Source organism: Globicephala melas, chromosome 10 (assembly GCF_963455315.2).
Source record: "Globicephala melas chromosome 10, mGloMel1.2, whole genome shotgun sequence".
NCBI lineage: Eukaryota > Metazoa > Chordata > Mammalia > Artiodactyla > Delphinidae > Globicephala > Globicephala melas.
In genome coordinates this window covers 100,848,829-100,861,803 of record NC_083323.1, presented here as the reverse complement: position 1 = coordinate 100,861,803, position 12,975 = coordinate 100,848,829, and positions in this window count along the sequence as shown.

Sequence of the window (12,975 nt, the reverse complement as noted above, 5' to 3'; positions counted from 1 at the left end):
GCTTCTCTTTCACCACCCTAAAATATACTTACCTTTGCCATAGTGGACATTTTTCAGTGTTTTTTCCTGCCCATCCACTACATAACTGGCGTGTTAATAGCTGCTCACGGGAATTCCCTGGCAGTCCAGTGGTTGGGACACTGCGCTTCCACTGAAGGGGTCATGGGTTTGATCCCTGGTCAGGGAACTAAGATCCCACATGCCACACGGTGCGGGCAAAATATAAAAGAAAAAAATTTTTTTTAATTAAAAAAAACAAAAAACCCAGCTGCTCACCACTCTCAGTACGGTCCGCACTGCAAGGGTGAGGTTGGAGGGAGTGCAACCCCTGCCTGCTTGGGCAAAGTCTCCGAGAACCCACAGAAGTCCTTTCTTTCTCCAGGAACATGAGGCCTCTTGATCTAGAGGGCAGGCCTGTGCTCACCTTCCTCTCCAAGTAAAACAGGCTCTTAAAACATGCTTTTTGTTTGCTTGTTCTTTATTTTTTTTATTATTATTATTTTTAAAATAAATTTATTTATTTATTTTTGGCTGCATTGGGTCTTCATTGCTGCGCGCAGGCTTTCTCTAGTTGTGGCGAGCGGGGGCTACTCTTCGTTGTGGTGCGCAGGCTTCTCATTGCAGTGGCTTCTCTTGTTGCAGAGCAGGGGCTCTAGGAGCGCGGGCTCAGTAGCTGTGGCACGCGGGCTCAGTAGTTGTGGCTCACAGGCTCTAGGTGCGTGGGCTTCAGTAGTTGTGGCACACGGGCTCAGTAGTCGTAGCTCGCAGGCTCTAGAGCACAAGCTCAGTAGTTGCGGCACGCGGGCTCAGTAGTTATGGCACGCGGGTTCAGTAGTTGTGGCTTGCGGTCTCAGTAGTTGTGGCTTGCGGGCTCTAGAGCGCATGCTCAGTAGTCGTGGCGCACGGGCTTAGTTGCTCCGCAGCATGTGGGATCTTCCCAGCCCAGGGCTCGAACCTGTGTCCCCTGCATTGGCAGGTGGATTCTTAACCACTACACCACCAGGGAAGCCCTGCTTGCTCTTTATAATTATTATTTTTAATCAGTATGTTCAAATAGTTAAATATATATACAGTAAGAACGTGCAGTGAAAATTCACGTCCCACACTGACCCTGCTTCCTGGTCCCCTCCGCAGCTGCCCAGAGACGGTTCTCGGGGAGCAAGCACACGGGTGCTTTTTTACACAAAAGATTTCATCTCGTGCTCGCTGATCTGTATGGTGGTTTTGGAAAAAATACAGAGAAGTCAGAGTGTAATATGAAAAGTTCCCACCACCCAGAGCTGATAAAAACTAATCTTTGCTGTTTCTTTTTATCCCTTACGTAAAAGAAGTAAAATGTTACAGATAAAGTTGAAACATTCTGTGACATTCACAGACAATCCTATTCCCTTCCTTCTCTCCCCAGAGCTGAGCACTGCCACTAATTTGTTATTCCTTTCAGTAATTTTGTATATTTTCACAGGCATACATATATATGTCTGTGAACAACACATAGTATTGAAAGGGAGCAGGACCCTGTGGTCCTTGTCTCCCATGGCCTGAGCCTGCCTTCTGTCTGTGGAAAAACTTTAGCCAAAGGATAAGTTCAACTGGAGACGTGAGAAAATGCAGAAACAAAGGAAAACAGTCAAAGGAGACCAAATAATAAATGTTTAGTCAGTAAGCATAGTCAAGGACCTTTAGTTCCTCCTCAAGGGCTAGAGATCATAATGTGAGCCATATCCTGTGAGCTGTCTTGTAGATACTGATACCCTCGCCAGGTGGAAGAAGTGAACTACATGAAGACTAGACTGTAGCCATGACCTAAGCTGCCACAATTCCAAGAACTGGCCTCAAAGAAATGGAAACAAACCGACCCTGGAACTGAAGATTAATTGTACATAAAACAATCAAGATGACGCTGGTCAGACCACCAATGACCAACTTCAGGATGACTGTCAGAGGACTTCCCTGGTGGCACATTGGTTAAGAATCCACCTGCCAATGCAGGGGACACGGGTTCGAGCCTTGGTCTGGGAAGATCCCACATGCTGTGAAGCAACTAAGCCTGTGTGCCACAACTACTGAGCCTGCGTTCTAGAGCCCACGAGCTACAACTACTAAGCCCACGTGCTGCAACTACTGAAGCCCATGTGCCTAGAGCCTGTGCTCCACAACAAGAGAAGCCACCGCAACGAGAAGCCCGTGCACCACAATGAAGAGTAGCCCCCGCTCGCTGCAACTAGAGAAAGCCCACATGCAGCTACGAAGACCCAACGCAGCCAAAAATAAATAAAAATTTAAATTTACAAATTTAGTAAAAAAAAAAAAGCCTCTATGAGGTGATGGATTTTTTTTTCTGGCTTGCGGGATCTTTGTTCCATGACCAGGGATTGAACCGAGGCCTCAGCAGTGAGAGCATGGAGTCCTAACCACTGTACTGCCAGGGAAGCCCCTAGGTGATGGATTTAGCTAAACTCATCGTGGTCATCATCTCACAATATGTGTAAGTCAGGTCATCATGCTGTTCCCCTAAAACTTAGTGTTGTGTGTGTCAATTACATTTCAAAAAACAAACTGAAAGAAAAAAATAAATAAAGCACTTCTCTACATGCAAAGCAAAAAAAAAAAAAAAAACTCAAAATGAAAACCTCAGTGTTCTGATTTCCAAACAATTTCCCTCCCTGTTTTTTGTTTTTTTTATAAATTTATTTATTTATTTATTTTGGCTATGTTGGGTCTTCGTTGCCGCGCACCGGCTTTCTCTAGTTGCAGCGAGCGTGGGCTACTCCTCACTGCGGTGGCTTCTCTTGTTGCAGAGCACAGGCTCTAGGTGCACGGGCTTCAGTAGTTGTGGCACACATCCTCAGTAGTTGTGGCACACGGGCTCAGTAGTTGTGGCTCGCTGGCTCTAGAGCGCAGGCTCAGTAGTTGTGGCACACGGGCTGTAGGGCTCAGGCTCAGTAGTTATGGCGCACGGGCTTAGTTGCTCCACAGCATTTGGGATCTTTCCGGACCAGGGCTCGAACCCGTGTCTCCTGCATTGGCAGGCGGATTCTTAACCACCGTGCCACCAGGGAAGTCCGGAGTGAAGTCTTTTCTTAACATTTCTGACCTGGATGATTTCTGAAGGTGTGGACTGTGACCTTAGCAGAGGACAGAGTTACCCAATCTTCTACAGCTCAGGGAGAAGGGCAGGTGGTACGTGAACAGGACATGCCACTGCCACGTGCACAGGGTGTGTTCCTCTGGGCAGGTTCTGACCAGGTCGGCCCTGTGTGCTCACATTCGGAGCACACACTGGGACACAGCCGGCTTTGTGGGGGTGAACCCCGCCCACCTCCCTCTCCCGAGAGAGCTGTGACTGCCCAGCCGGGAGTCACCAGAACAGGATGTCCCCGTCGTATGAATGGGCATTGTTCTCAGAAAGGGAGCCCGCAAGTCAATTGTTCAGAGTTGGGAGGCATTTCCCCAGATAAACAAGGGTACGCGTAAGCTTCACTCTTCGGGACAGGCCCAAAGAACTGCTTGCTCCCTGCAGTCAAGGCTGGGCCGACGGTAGCTGAATCCCTGCCCGGAGTAGAGACGTGCTGCTCAGAAAATGCCTTCCAACTTGTACCCTCTGTGACTGGGGAGCAGGGGCCTCCCCAGTTCTTGGCCCTCGATGTGGCTGCCATGGCCTGGGGTGCAGGCCAGCGAGGAGAAACAGCTGGACCCTGCGGAGGGCGGAGTAAAGCCCTGGGTCCTGGTCCACGTCTTCTGGAGGCCCGGGTATGGGCCTGCTTCCCTTCTGCTTCTGGTCAAGGTTCCTCTGTCCTTCTGAAGTTCCCTAAGGTCTGGAAACAATGGGAAACAGACTTTAAAAATGGCTTCCTTCGGAGGAGCACAGTGGTCACTTCTCAGGAAAGACCAAGGTTGACCCAGGGAAGAACGGTGGATTTCTAAGTATACGAAAGGCCAAAAAAATCCAGGTTAGAGTCCTTGCATTTGTGGCTGGCTTTGATCAAGGGATGATTCTGAAGATCTTATGTGTCATAATCACGTGCTTTTTAAAAAATCATGTTTCCTTTGATCTTTCTTGCCTTGATACAAGTTCGATGTACCAATATCTCAATCTCTAAAAAGACTTTACGTTTTACAAAAGGCTTCCACCTCCTTTATCTTATTTGAGGGAAAGATATTATTACCCCTGTTTTACTGCTAAGGAAACTGCCCGAGATCGCTTAGCTGGGAAGCCGGGCCCTCTGCACCAATTCCAAGCCCTTGCTGGTGTTAATTCCCGAAGGGAGACAGGACCCACAGTCCTGCAGCTGAAACAAGTCTCCAGGGAATATCTGGTTTTCTCCGTGTCTCCAGACTCTTCCAAATTACCCCAAACATCTAAATATCCCTTATTTTCTTAAACTTCTCTAGGGAATGAAATCTATAACGCTCGCTTACCTGTCCTGGTGACAAATAGCCTCTCTCTGATTAGAAAGATATCCTTTATTTCCACCTTGGTTCTTTTTGTTACCAAAAAAATCTGTTTGGCCGAGAGCGCGTTGTTTGTTTTTTTTTTCTACTTTGTTGGGAACATACAGTAAGGGGCTTAGAAAACAAGCCTACTGGGACTACTGGGTCCATCCACAGCAGACCTGAAATGACAGCTAACGCAAGAGTGTGATCGGGTATGTGGTCCAGAGCCCTTGCCCATCTTCTGTTGCAGCCGAGCCTTACCGAGCCCCTGAGGGGCAGGTGGCACTGGATCAGCTAAAGCCTGGCAGCCTGGTGCTGCGTCCGGGGCTCTTGCACAAGCCGACGGCAGAGCCAGCCCGGAATTCTGGTCTCTGACTCGGATCAAGGAGCAAGTGTTTGTGCCCGTCACAAGGGCGCCCGACTTGATAGCTTAACAAAGTTCTTATCTGGGTGAACTTTCAATTCGTGCCCAAGTCCAAACTCAGGACTCTGGAGGCAGGAGCAGAGGTGACCCTGGGGACTCTCCTCAGCGAGAACACAAAGCCCCCGTTGGCTTCTGCCGGCGGGTCCCAGGACAGTGGCTGGCAGAGGGTGCGCAGTGGCCGGCTCTGCCCTGAGCAGACCTGCGTGGGAAGCGGCAGCAGCAAAGGCTCCTCTTGGGCTGTTGTCCACGTGGTCTGGGACGGTCTGAGCACAGGGCCGCTCCGGGGCACGCTGTGTCCTGTGCGTCTCTCCAAAGCCAGAGGAGACCGGCCAAGACACAGCCAAGCTCAGGGCTCAGGTCTGCCTCCAAAAGACGCTCTCCTCATCTGGTCAGACAATGTGGTCCATGGACCACAGCAGAGATTAGAAACACGTCCAGGAAGTTACATCCACACATCTTACTATGGAGGAGAGTTTGGGGACAGACTCTACTGATGTTAGACTTTTGGGGAGACGCTAATTCAGGACGGCCCACCGTCCCCTAGTCCAGGGTCAATCTCGAGGATGTAGACACTGACCTCTAGCAGCCTGATGCCCTGCGCATGCTACCTCTAAACCCAGCTCCTCTGCAAACAGCCGTCTCACTTGTGTGCAAGGCTTGGTCAGACCTAATAACCTGTCAGCAAGTGTCAAACTAGCCGCAGAGCAGAACCGCCCAAGGCATCTTTTGAAAACACAGATGCCCAGACCTGACCTCAGATTCACTCAATCAGCGTCTCCAGGTCTGGGTCCTGGAAGTCTGAATTCTTATTTTTTATTTTATTTTATTATTTTTTCGGCCACACCGCTGGCATGCAGGATCCTAGTTCCCTGAGCAGGGATCGAACCTGTGCCCCCCTGCAGTGGAAGCGTGGAGTCCTAACCACTGGACCGCCAGGGAAGTCCCATGAATTCTTTTTTTTTTTTAATATTTATTTATTTATTTGGTTGCGCTGCGGCAGGCGGACTCTTTAGTTGTGGCATGCGGGATCCTAGTTCCCTGAGCAGGGATCGAACCTGGGCCCCCTGCATTGGGAGCGCAGTCTTAGCCACTGGACCACCAGGGAAGTCCCATGAATTCTTAAATCTCCCCAGATTTTAACAGCCAGATGGAGGGCAAGCTCGGGCCCTGCAATTGCCCAAGCTCCACTCAACGTCCAGTTCGAGCTTCCTCTCCTGGGATCCATGGACAGCATCTTGCTTGCTCCTGGGCTCCCTTCTCTCCAAACAGATAGAGGATGGGCGCCCAGAAGTGCAGGCGAGGCTCTGAGTCTGCAGCAGGAGCTGCCCTTCCTGCTCTTACCCCCGTGGTGGACACAGCCCGGGAAGCGCTCGCACTTGGACACCCTCCACCCCACCCCCATGCCGCAGCCCCTCGGTCCAGCGCAGCAGGCGATTCCCAAGGTGTCCTGGTCCTACTCGGCCGCCAGCACATCTGAGCCCGAGAGTGGACTGACCAGAAGGGGGAGGGCTCCCTGGGGCTGAAAATATGTACGTAATTCGGAAGTATTTTAGGGTGTCTCCTTCTCTGTGGTAGAAGGTACTCACCTGTGATGGAGAGGCGGGTCCTGGCGTGGAACCCGGGACCTTCCTGGGGGAGCAGCTTAGAAGAGGGGTTTCCAGAGCTCAGCTCACGGCCTGGTCTGCTGACGTCACACATTCTCAGGGCCCTTCTGAATTCTGAAGAGCACCATTATTCCAAACCTCAGACTCATCAGCCCCGGGAAAGGCAATGGGGTTTGTGTAAATCCAGGGAAGTGCCCAGTGGAGACCGCCTGTCCTCCATCTCTGCTGGGGGCCTCGGGCCCCTCCTGAGGGCCGCATGTCCCCACCTCCCTGGGTAGATGCGCTCTGGCCCTGGGGCTGAAGTCCAAGCCCATGTTTGACTTGAGGACCCAGGGGATGTGTGACCTCGTCCCCCCTCCAGCCGATTCCACTCTTGTCGTCTGCGCTCAGATCTACAACCTTCCCACGATCATCCCTGCGGCTCAGGCCTCTCCCACCAAGAGGCCATCTTACCGCTCCTACCCAGGGCCTCCTCCAAGGGCCGCTGTCTCGCCTCGCCTGACGGCTGAAGTCCTTCTGCTGTGTTAGTTACATCACCAGAACAAATTAAAAATTTCAGAGAATCAAAAACAAAAAACCCAAAAACGAAACAACAACAACTGTCTTATGTAAAACGAACCCACCGTGAGGCAGCTCTGTAATTCACACGTAAGGCAAGTGACCTAGTCGGTTCCGCTGTCCTGGGCACACAGCAAGCGCCAAGCTCAGCTCCCACCATCCGTCTTCGCTTCAACATGTCTTTCAACACCCTCTCCTCCCTTTGTGCAGATTCTCTGTGTCCTCAGCTCTGCACTCCCTGTTCCCTTCCCTTAGATTCAGGATGGCCAAGTTCCCTCGGCCATGTGCCTCTATCAGAAGAAATTTCCCTACTCACCCTTCTTATTCAAAATTCTTGGTAGTAGGACCTCCCTGGTGGTCCAGTGGGTAAGACTCTGTGCTCCCAATGCAGGGGGTCCGGGTTCGATCTCTGGTCGGGGAACTAGATCCTGCATGCCGCAACTAAGGGTCCACACGCTGAAACTATCAGCGCTCGTGCCACAACTAAGGCCCAGCACGGCCAAAATAAAAATAGATAAGTAAAATATGCATATATATTAAAAAATTCATGGTGGCAAGATGGGGAAGATTATTGTACACACCTGAGTCTCAGAAGGAAACGGGCACCTCTTACTGCAGGTGACTACATCCTGTGATCACCCAGAAATCCACTGAGGAACCAGAAGGGCCTCTGGAGTTGCTCGGCATCAAGTAGCAGCTGTGTGAGTCCGAGGATGTTACTTGACCTCTCTGAGTCATAGTCTTCCCATCTGTAACATGTGGATAATAACACAGACCCTGCAGAGGTACTGAGAGAATTACCCATAATATATGCAGAGCAGCTGGTACAGTCAGCCAGCCCTCTGAATGGTAGCTATAGTTACTCCCCACCTCTGCAATGACAACCTTCAAGCAAGCAGGGTATTCGGCTGCCTGGAAACTACTTAGGGGCAGGGGATCCGCCGTGGCTGACACATGCCACTTCCCAGCCCGAGCTCCACTGCTGTCACGGACGTCTCGGTGGCCCATCCCAGCCAGACTAGGCACTCCCCTCATCTTCCTTGCACACTCAATCTTTAAAAAATTAGTGGGCTTCCCTGGTGGCGCAGTGGATGGGGGTCTGCCTGCCGATGCAGGGGACGCGGGTTCGTGCCCCGGTCCGGGAAGATCCCACATGCTGCGGAGCGGCTGGACCCGTGAGCCGTGGCCGCTGAGCCTGCGCGTCCGGAGCCTGTGCTCCACAACGGGAGAGGCCGCAGCAGTGAGAGGCCCGCGTACCGCAAAAAAAAATAAGTAAAATATGGGAATTCCTTGGTGGTCCAGTGGTTAGGACTCTGAGTTCTCACTGCCGAGGGCCCGGGTTCGATCCCTGGTTGGGGAACTAAGATCCCACAGGTCATGTGGTGTGGCCAAAAAAAAAAAAATTAGTAAAATTACACTGACCTAATTCTTCCCAAGTTCGTCCAAACGAAACATGTAAAACTCAGCCGAGCTGCTGTCCAGAGTCTGTTTCTGGCATCAACCCGCAAAGACCCCACGCCCAGCTTTTGAACTAAGGTGCGAGCCACAGACGCTGGGCTGGAGCTGGGGAAACAGCGACACTGTGTGGCCAGGAGGAAGGCGAGCCCAGCGCAGAGTGGGCGCTGGGGACCTGGCCCTGGCTCAGGGAGAGGAGAGGCCCTGACAGTCAGAAAATAGAAAGAGGAGGGAACACAGCACCTTACACGTGCGAGTGGACCCACTTCCTACTCAATGCTCCTCCTGTCCCCAGCCTCAGACTAGAAGGCAGGGCAGTGCACGCTCTCAGATCGGAAGGGACAAAAGCAGGCTGCCCGCAGGGCATTTGTAACGTTTCCAGTGTTTGCTGCCTTTGCTCCTGGGAGCCGAGGGAGATTTACAGAAACATCAGGCCATCTTCCTCCCTCTCAGATATTTCCTTTTGGTGAGGACTCAGACCTTGCAGAACTGAGGAAAGTGTGAAGGAAGCAGCTGGTGCTGTAGAGTTATTACTGTCAAAGGGAAGTATCTTTATTTTTTGTTGTTTAATTTCTTTTTCTTTAAAAAATTTTTTTGTCTTCTTTTTCAAAGGGCAGTATCTTTATAATTGTTTTTTGGTTTGTTTGGGGGGGGGGGTTTGGCCACAAGGCATGCAGGATCTGATCCCCAACCAGGGCTCGAACCTTTGTCCCCTACATTGGCAGGCAGATTCTTAACCGCTGTGCCACCAGGAAAGCCCTCAGATCAATTTCTGTCACTTGGAACTTTTTTTTTTTTTTTTTGCGGTACGCGGGCCTCTCACTGTTGTGCCTCTCCCGATGCGGAGCACAGGCTCCGGACGTGCAGGCCCAGCGGCCACGGCTCACGGGTCCAGCTGCTCCGCGGCATATGGGATCTTCCCGGACCGGGGCACGAACCCGCGTCCCCTGCATCGGCAGGCGGACCCCCATCCACTGCGCCACCAGGGAAGCCCATCACTTGGAACTTTGAGAAAACAAACTACACTGTTCCCTCATCTGTTGAGTGAGAATCATCATTCCTCCAGCAATTATGTATGGAACCGTCTCTCTGCAAGGTACTATTTGAGATTCTGGGAGACAGAGCTGGGAACAAAAGATATTTTTTTAAAAGTCCTTCCTTTATGAAACTTCCCTTCTACTAAAAAGGTCTCTGGAAAACCAGTAAATCTAAGGGAGATGACAACGTCAAATCAGAGACTAGCCAAAGGGCTGGTTGACCCAACAGACAGAGCACAGCCCCCAGTTCTAGACAGCATGCTAGAGGGCCGGGCCCCTTGAAACAGTCACATCCCTTTTGGCTTTAAAATAAAATTGGTTTAAAGGATGCAGCTCTCTTTTTTATATATTTTTTAAAAGTATTTATTTATTTAGGCTGCACATATATATGGAATTTAAGAAAAAAAATGTCATGAAGAAGCTAGGGGTAAGACAGGAATAAAACCACAGACCTACTAGAGAATGGACTTGAGGATATGGGGAGGGGGAAGGGGAAGCTGTGACAAAGTGAGAGAGTGGCGTGGACATATATACACTACCAAACGTAAGGTAGATAGCTAGTGGGAAGCAGCCGCATGGCACAGGGAGATCAGCTCGGTGCTTTGTGACCACCTAGAGGGGTGGGATAGGGAGGGTGCGAGGGAGACGCAAGAGGGAGGAGATATGGGAACATATGTATATGTATAGCTGATTCACTTTGTTATAAAGCAGAAACTAACACACCATTGTAAAGCAATTATACTCCAATAAAGATGTAAAAAAAAAGTATTTATTTATTTAGGCTGCATCAGGTCTTCATTGCAGCACACAGGATCTTTCTTTTAGTTGCAGCACACAGGCTTCTTAGTTGTGGCATGTGGGATCTAGTTCCCTGACCAGGGATCGAACCTGGGCCCTGTGCCTTGGGAAAGCAGAGTCTTACCCACTGTGCCACCAGGGAAGCCCCTAGAGAGGGCCACTTTCTACAGTTGCCTTTTCTTTTGCATCTTGGAGCAGCTGCTGCAGCCCCTTCTGATGCTTGCTGACGGGGCCCACACTCGGGCCCGTTTGCTGACGGGGCCCACACTCGGGCCAGCTCGCTCTGTACTGCAGTTTCCTATCTGCTTTGGCCGTGGAAGCTTTAAGCCTATTTCCAATTATCCTGGGGAGCAGTAGAAATACACGTAAGTGACAAGTTAAATTTGCAGATCATTTAAAAACCTAATCTCAGCCACCTCTTCTCCCACTCTGTTATCTATGAAAACTACTCAGGAAGCCCCCGTTAACTGATTTGGTTCTATCTTCTGTTGCCGCCTCGGGCAGAGCTGCAAATGGACAGAGTGAAGAGCAAAGGGCAGGCGGCAGGGGAGGAAGCAGAGCGTGGACAATCTACGTGAAAATCCACTGTGTGAAGGCTCTTCCAAGCACCGAACATCTGACCTCATACCTGGGCCAAACCTTCTTACTTAGGGGCAAATTACCTGGCATTCTTATGTAAAATCAGGAATTAAAGCACCTTTCCTTATTGTTTGGGTATAACTACAGTGCAGATTCTTACATAACAAAGGACTCACAATAATACTTAGCAACCACGGCTGGGGGGGGGGTCCTTCTCAGCCCCCCAGGCTTCTTCCAGAGACGTGAAGCTTGTCCTCCCAACCAGAGGGCAGGGGTTTCCAATAACGACAGACAATCCATGTTCTGCAGCGTCTCAGCCAGAAGTGGTGACAGTTACTTTTATTTATTTTTTTTACATATTCCATGTCTCCAGTGCCTCTCTAACTCCCCTCCAAAGTTAATGAAAGCGTTCATTCCTGTGTACATGGTGGGCATGGACGTGTACAAGCGCACGCACACGCACACATACCCCATGCACGCGCACGCACACACTGAGGTCCCAAAATACATGTGACCAGGGTCAGTGGGGGTCTGGCAATGCATCAGAGCCTGTTTTAAGATGGAAATGAGGACTTTTCCCACCTTCTTGGGACAGTGCGGCTCTCCTCCCAAGAAATGGGCTTCTTTCTTGATAAATCACTGGATCTGTAAGATCGTTGTCTCGTGGAGAAATTTCAACCACAGACGTCTTGTTATGGGCCCAGAGCTCCAAGGATAACAAAGCTTAAATAAATATATATATATATATATTATTTTTTTTTTGGCCACGCAGCATACAAGATCCTAGTTCCCCGACCAGGGATTGAACCCATGCCCGCTACAGTGGAAGTGCAGAGTCCTAACCACTGGACCACCAGGGAAGTCCCTAAAGTAATAATGATTTAAGGGAAGAAGCAGGGCAGAATTTCAGAGGAAATAACCAACTTGGGGATTTAATACAAGTAGCAAGTTTTGTTTCTCAGCTCGAAGGATGGAGCGTGGATGACAACGAAATGTGTTCTCCAAAGTAGGGCTTCGAATTCAGGTCCTGAGACTCTGGTCACAAAGCCTTTGTGAGTGGAGGGCTGGCCTCCTCTTGACCCCAGCTGTGGCTGTCTTCCCACCCTCCCATCTACTTTTAGTGGAGGCAGTCGGGCCTGCCTTTCTCTGAATTTCATCTTGAAGACAAGGTGAATGCCCGCAGACAGAGCTAAGTAAATAACACCTTATTATATTCATAGTGGATCTGTAGGCTTCCCCCAGTCCCGGGTGGAAGATCCCAGGGCAGATCGGTTCTTTCCCCTCGCATCAAAAAGGCTCCCTGGGGAATTCCCCAGCAGTCCAGTGGTTAGGATTTGGTGCTTTCACTGCCATGGCCCGGGTTCAACCCCTGGTCAGGGAACTAAGATCCCACAAGCTGCTGTGACAGTGCCAAAAAAAAAAAAGAAAAAGAAAAAAAGAAAGGCTCCCTGGGACGGCTGCTTGGTCCAGGCATCTCATTAATTCAATTAGGCTACAGGTTAATACCTTTCAGGTGCCAGGGAATTCTGCACGGTGTTGCCAAGAGCACCAGGTTGGGAATTAGGGCCCCGCTGCCTGTCTCCCCGTGGGTCCTGGGCTAGCTCTCAACGCCTGTGGGTCCAGTAGAGTCTCTGCACCACCAGCGCAGGTTCCCTCAGGTCCTTGATGAGGGTGTGGACAGTGGTCCTAGCTCCACCCACCCCAGATCAAGTGAATAAACATTTCTGCCATTGCAGGTCTAGGATGCCGCATTCTCACAGCACACTAAGGTTTAGGACCTGCTCATGGTTTGGAGGTCCTCATCTGGACACACAGGAGCTGGGGGTCTGACTGCCACACTCTCTGCTCAAACAGTCTACGGTTCTGAGCAGAAGCTTTTTTTTTTTTTTGCTTTTTTTTTGCTTTGCCGCACAAGCTTGTGGGATCTTAGTTCCCCGACCAGAGATCGAACCCTGGCCCCTGGCAGTGGAAGTGCAGCGTCCTAACCACTGGACCGCCGGGGAGGTCCCCAGAAGCTCAGTCGTCTAGGGCAGGCTCCACATTCTCCACCCACTTCCCACTGTCTCACTGGCCACGCCACAGGCAG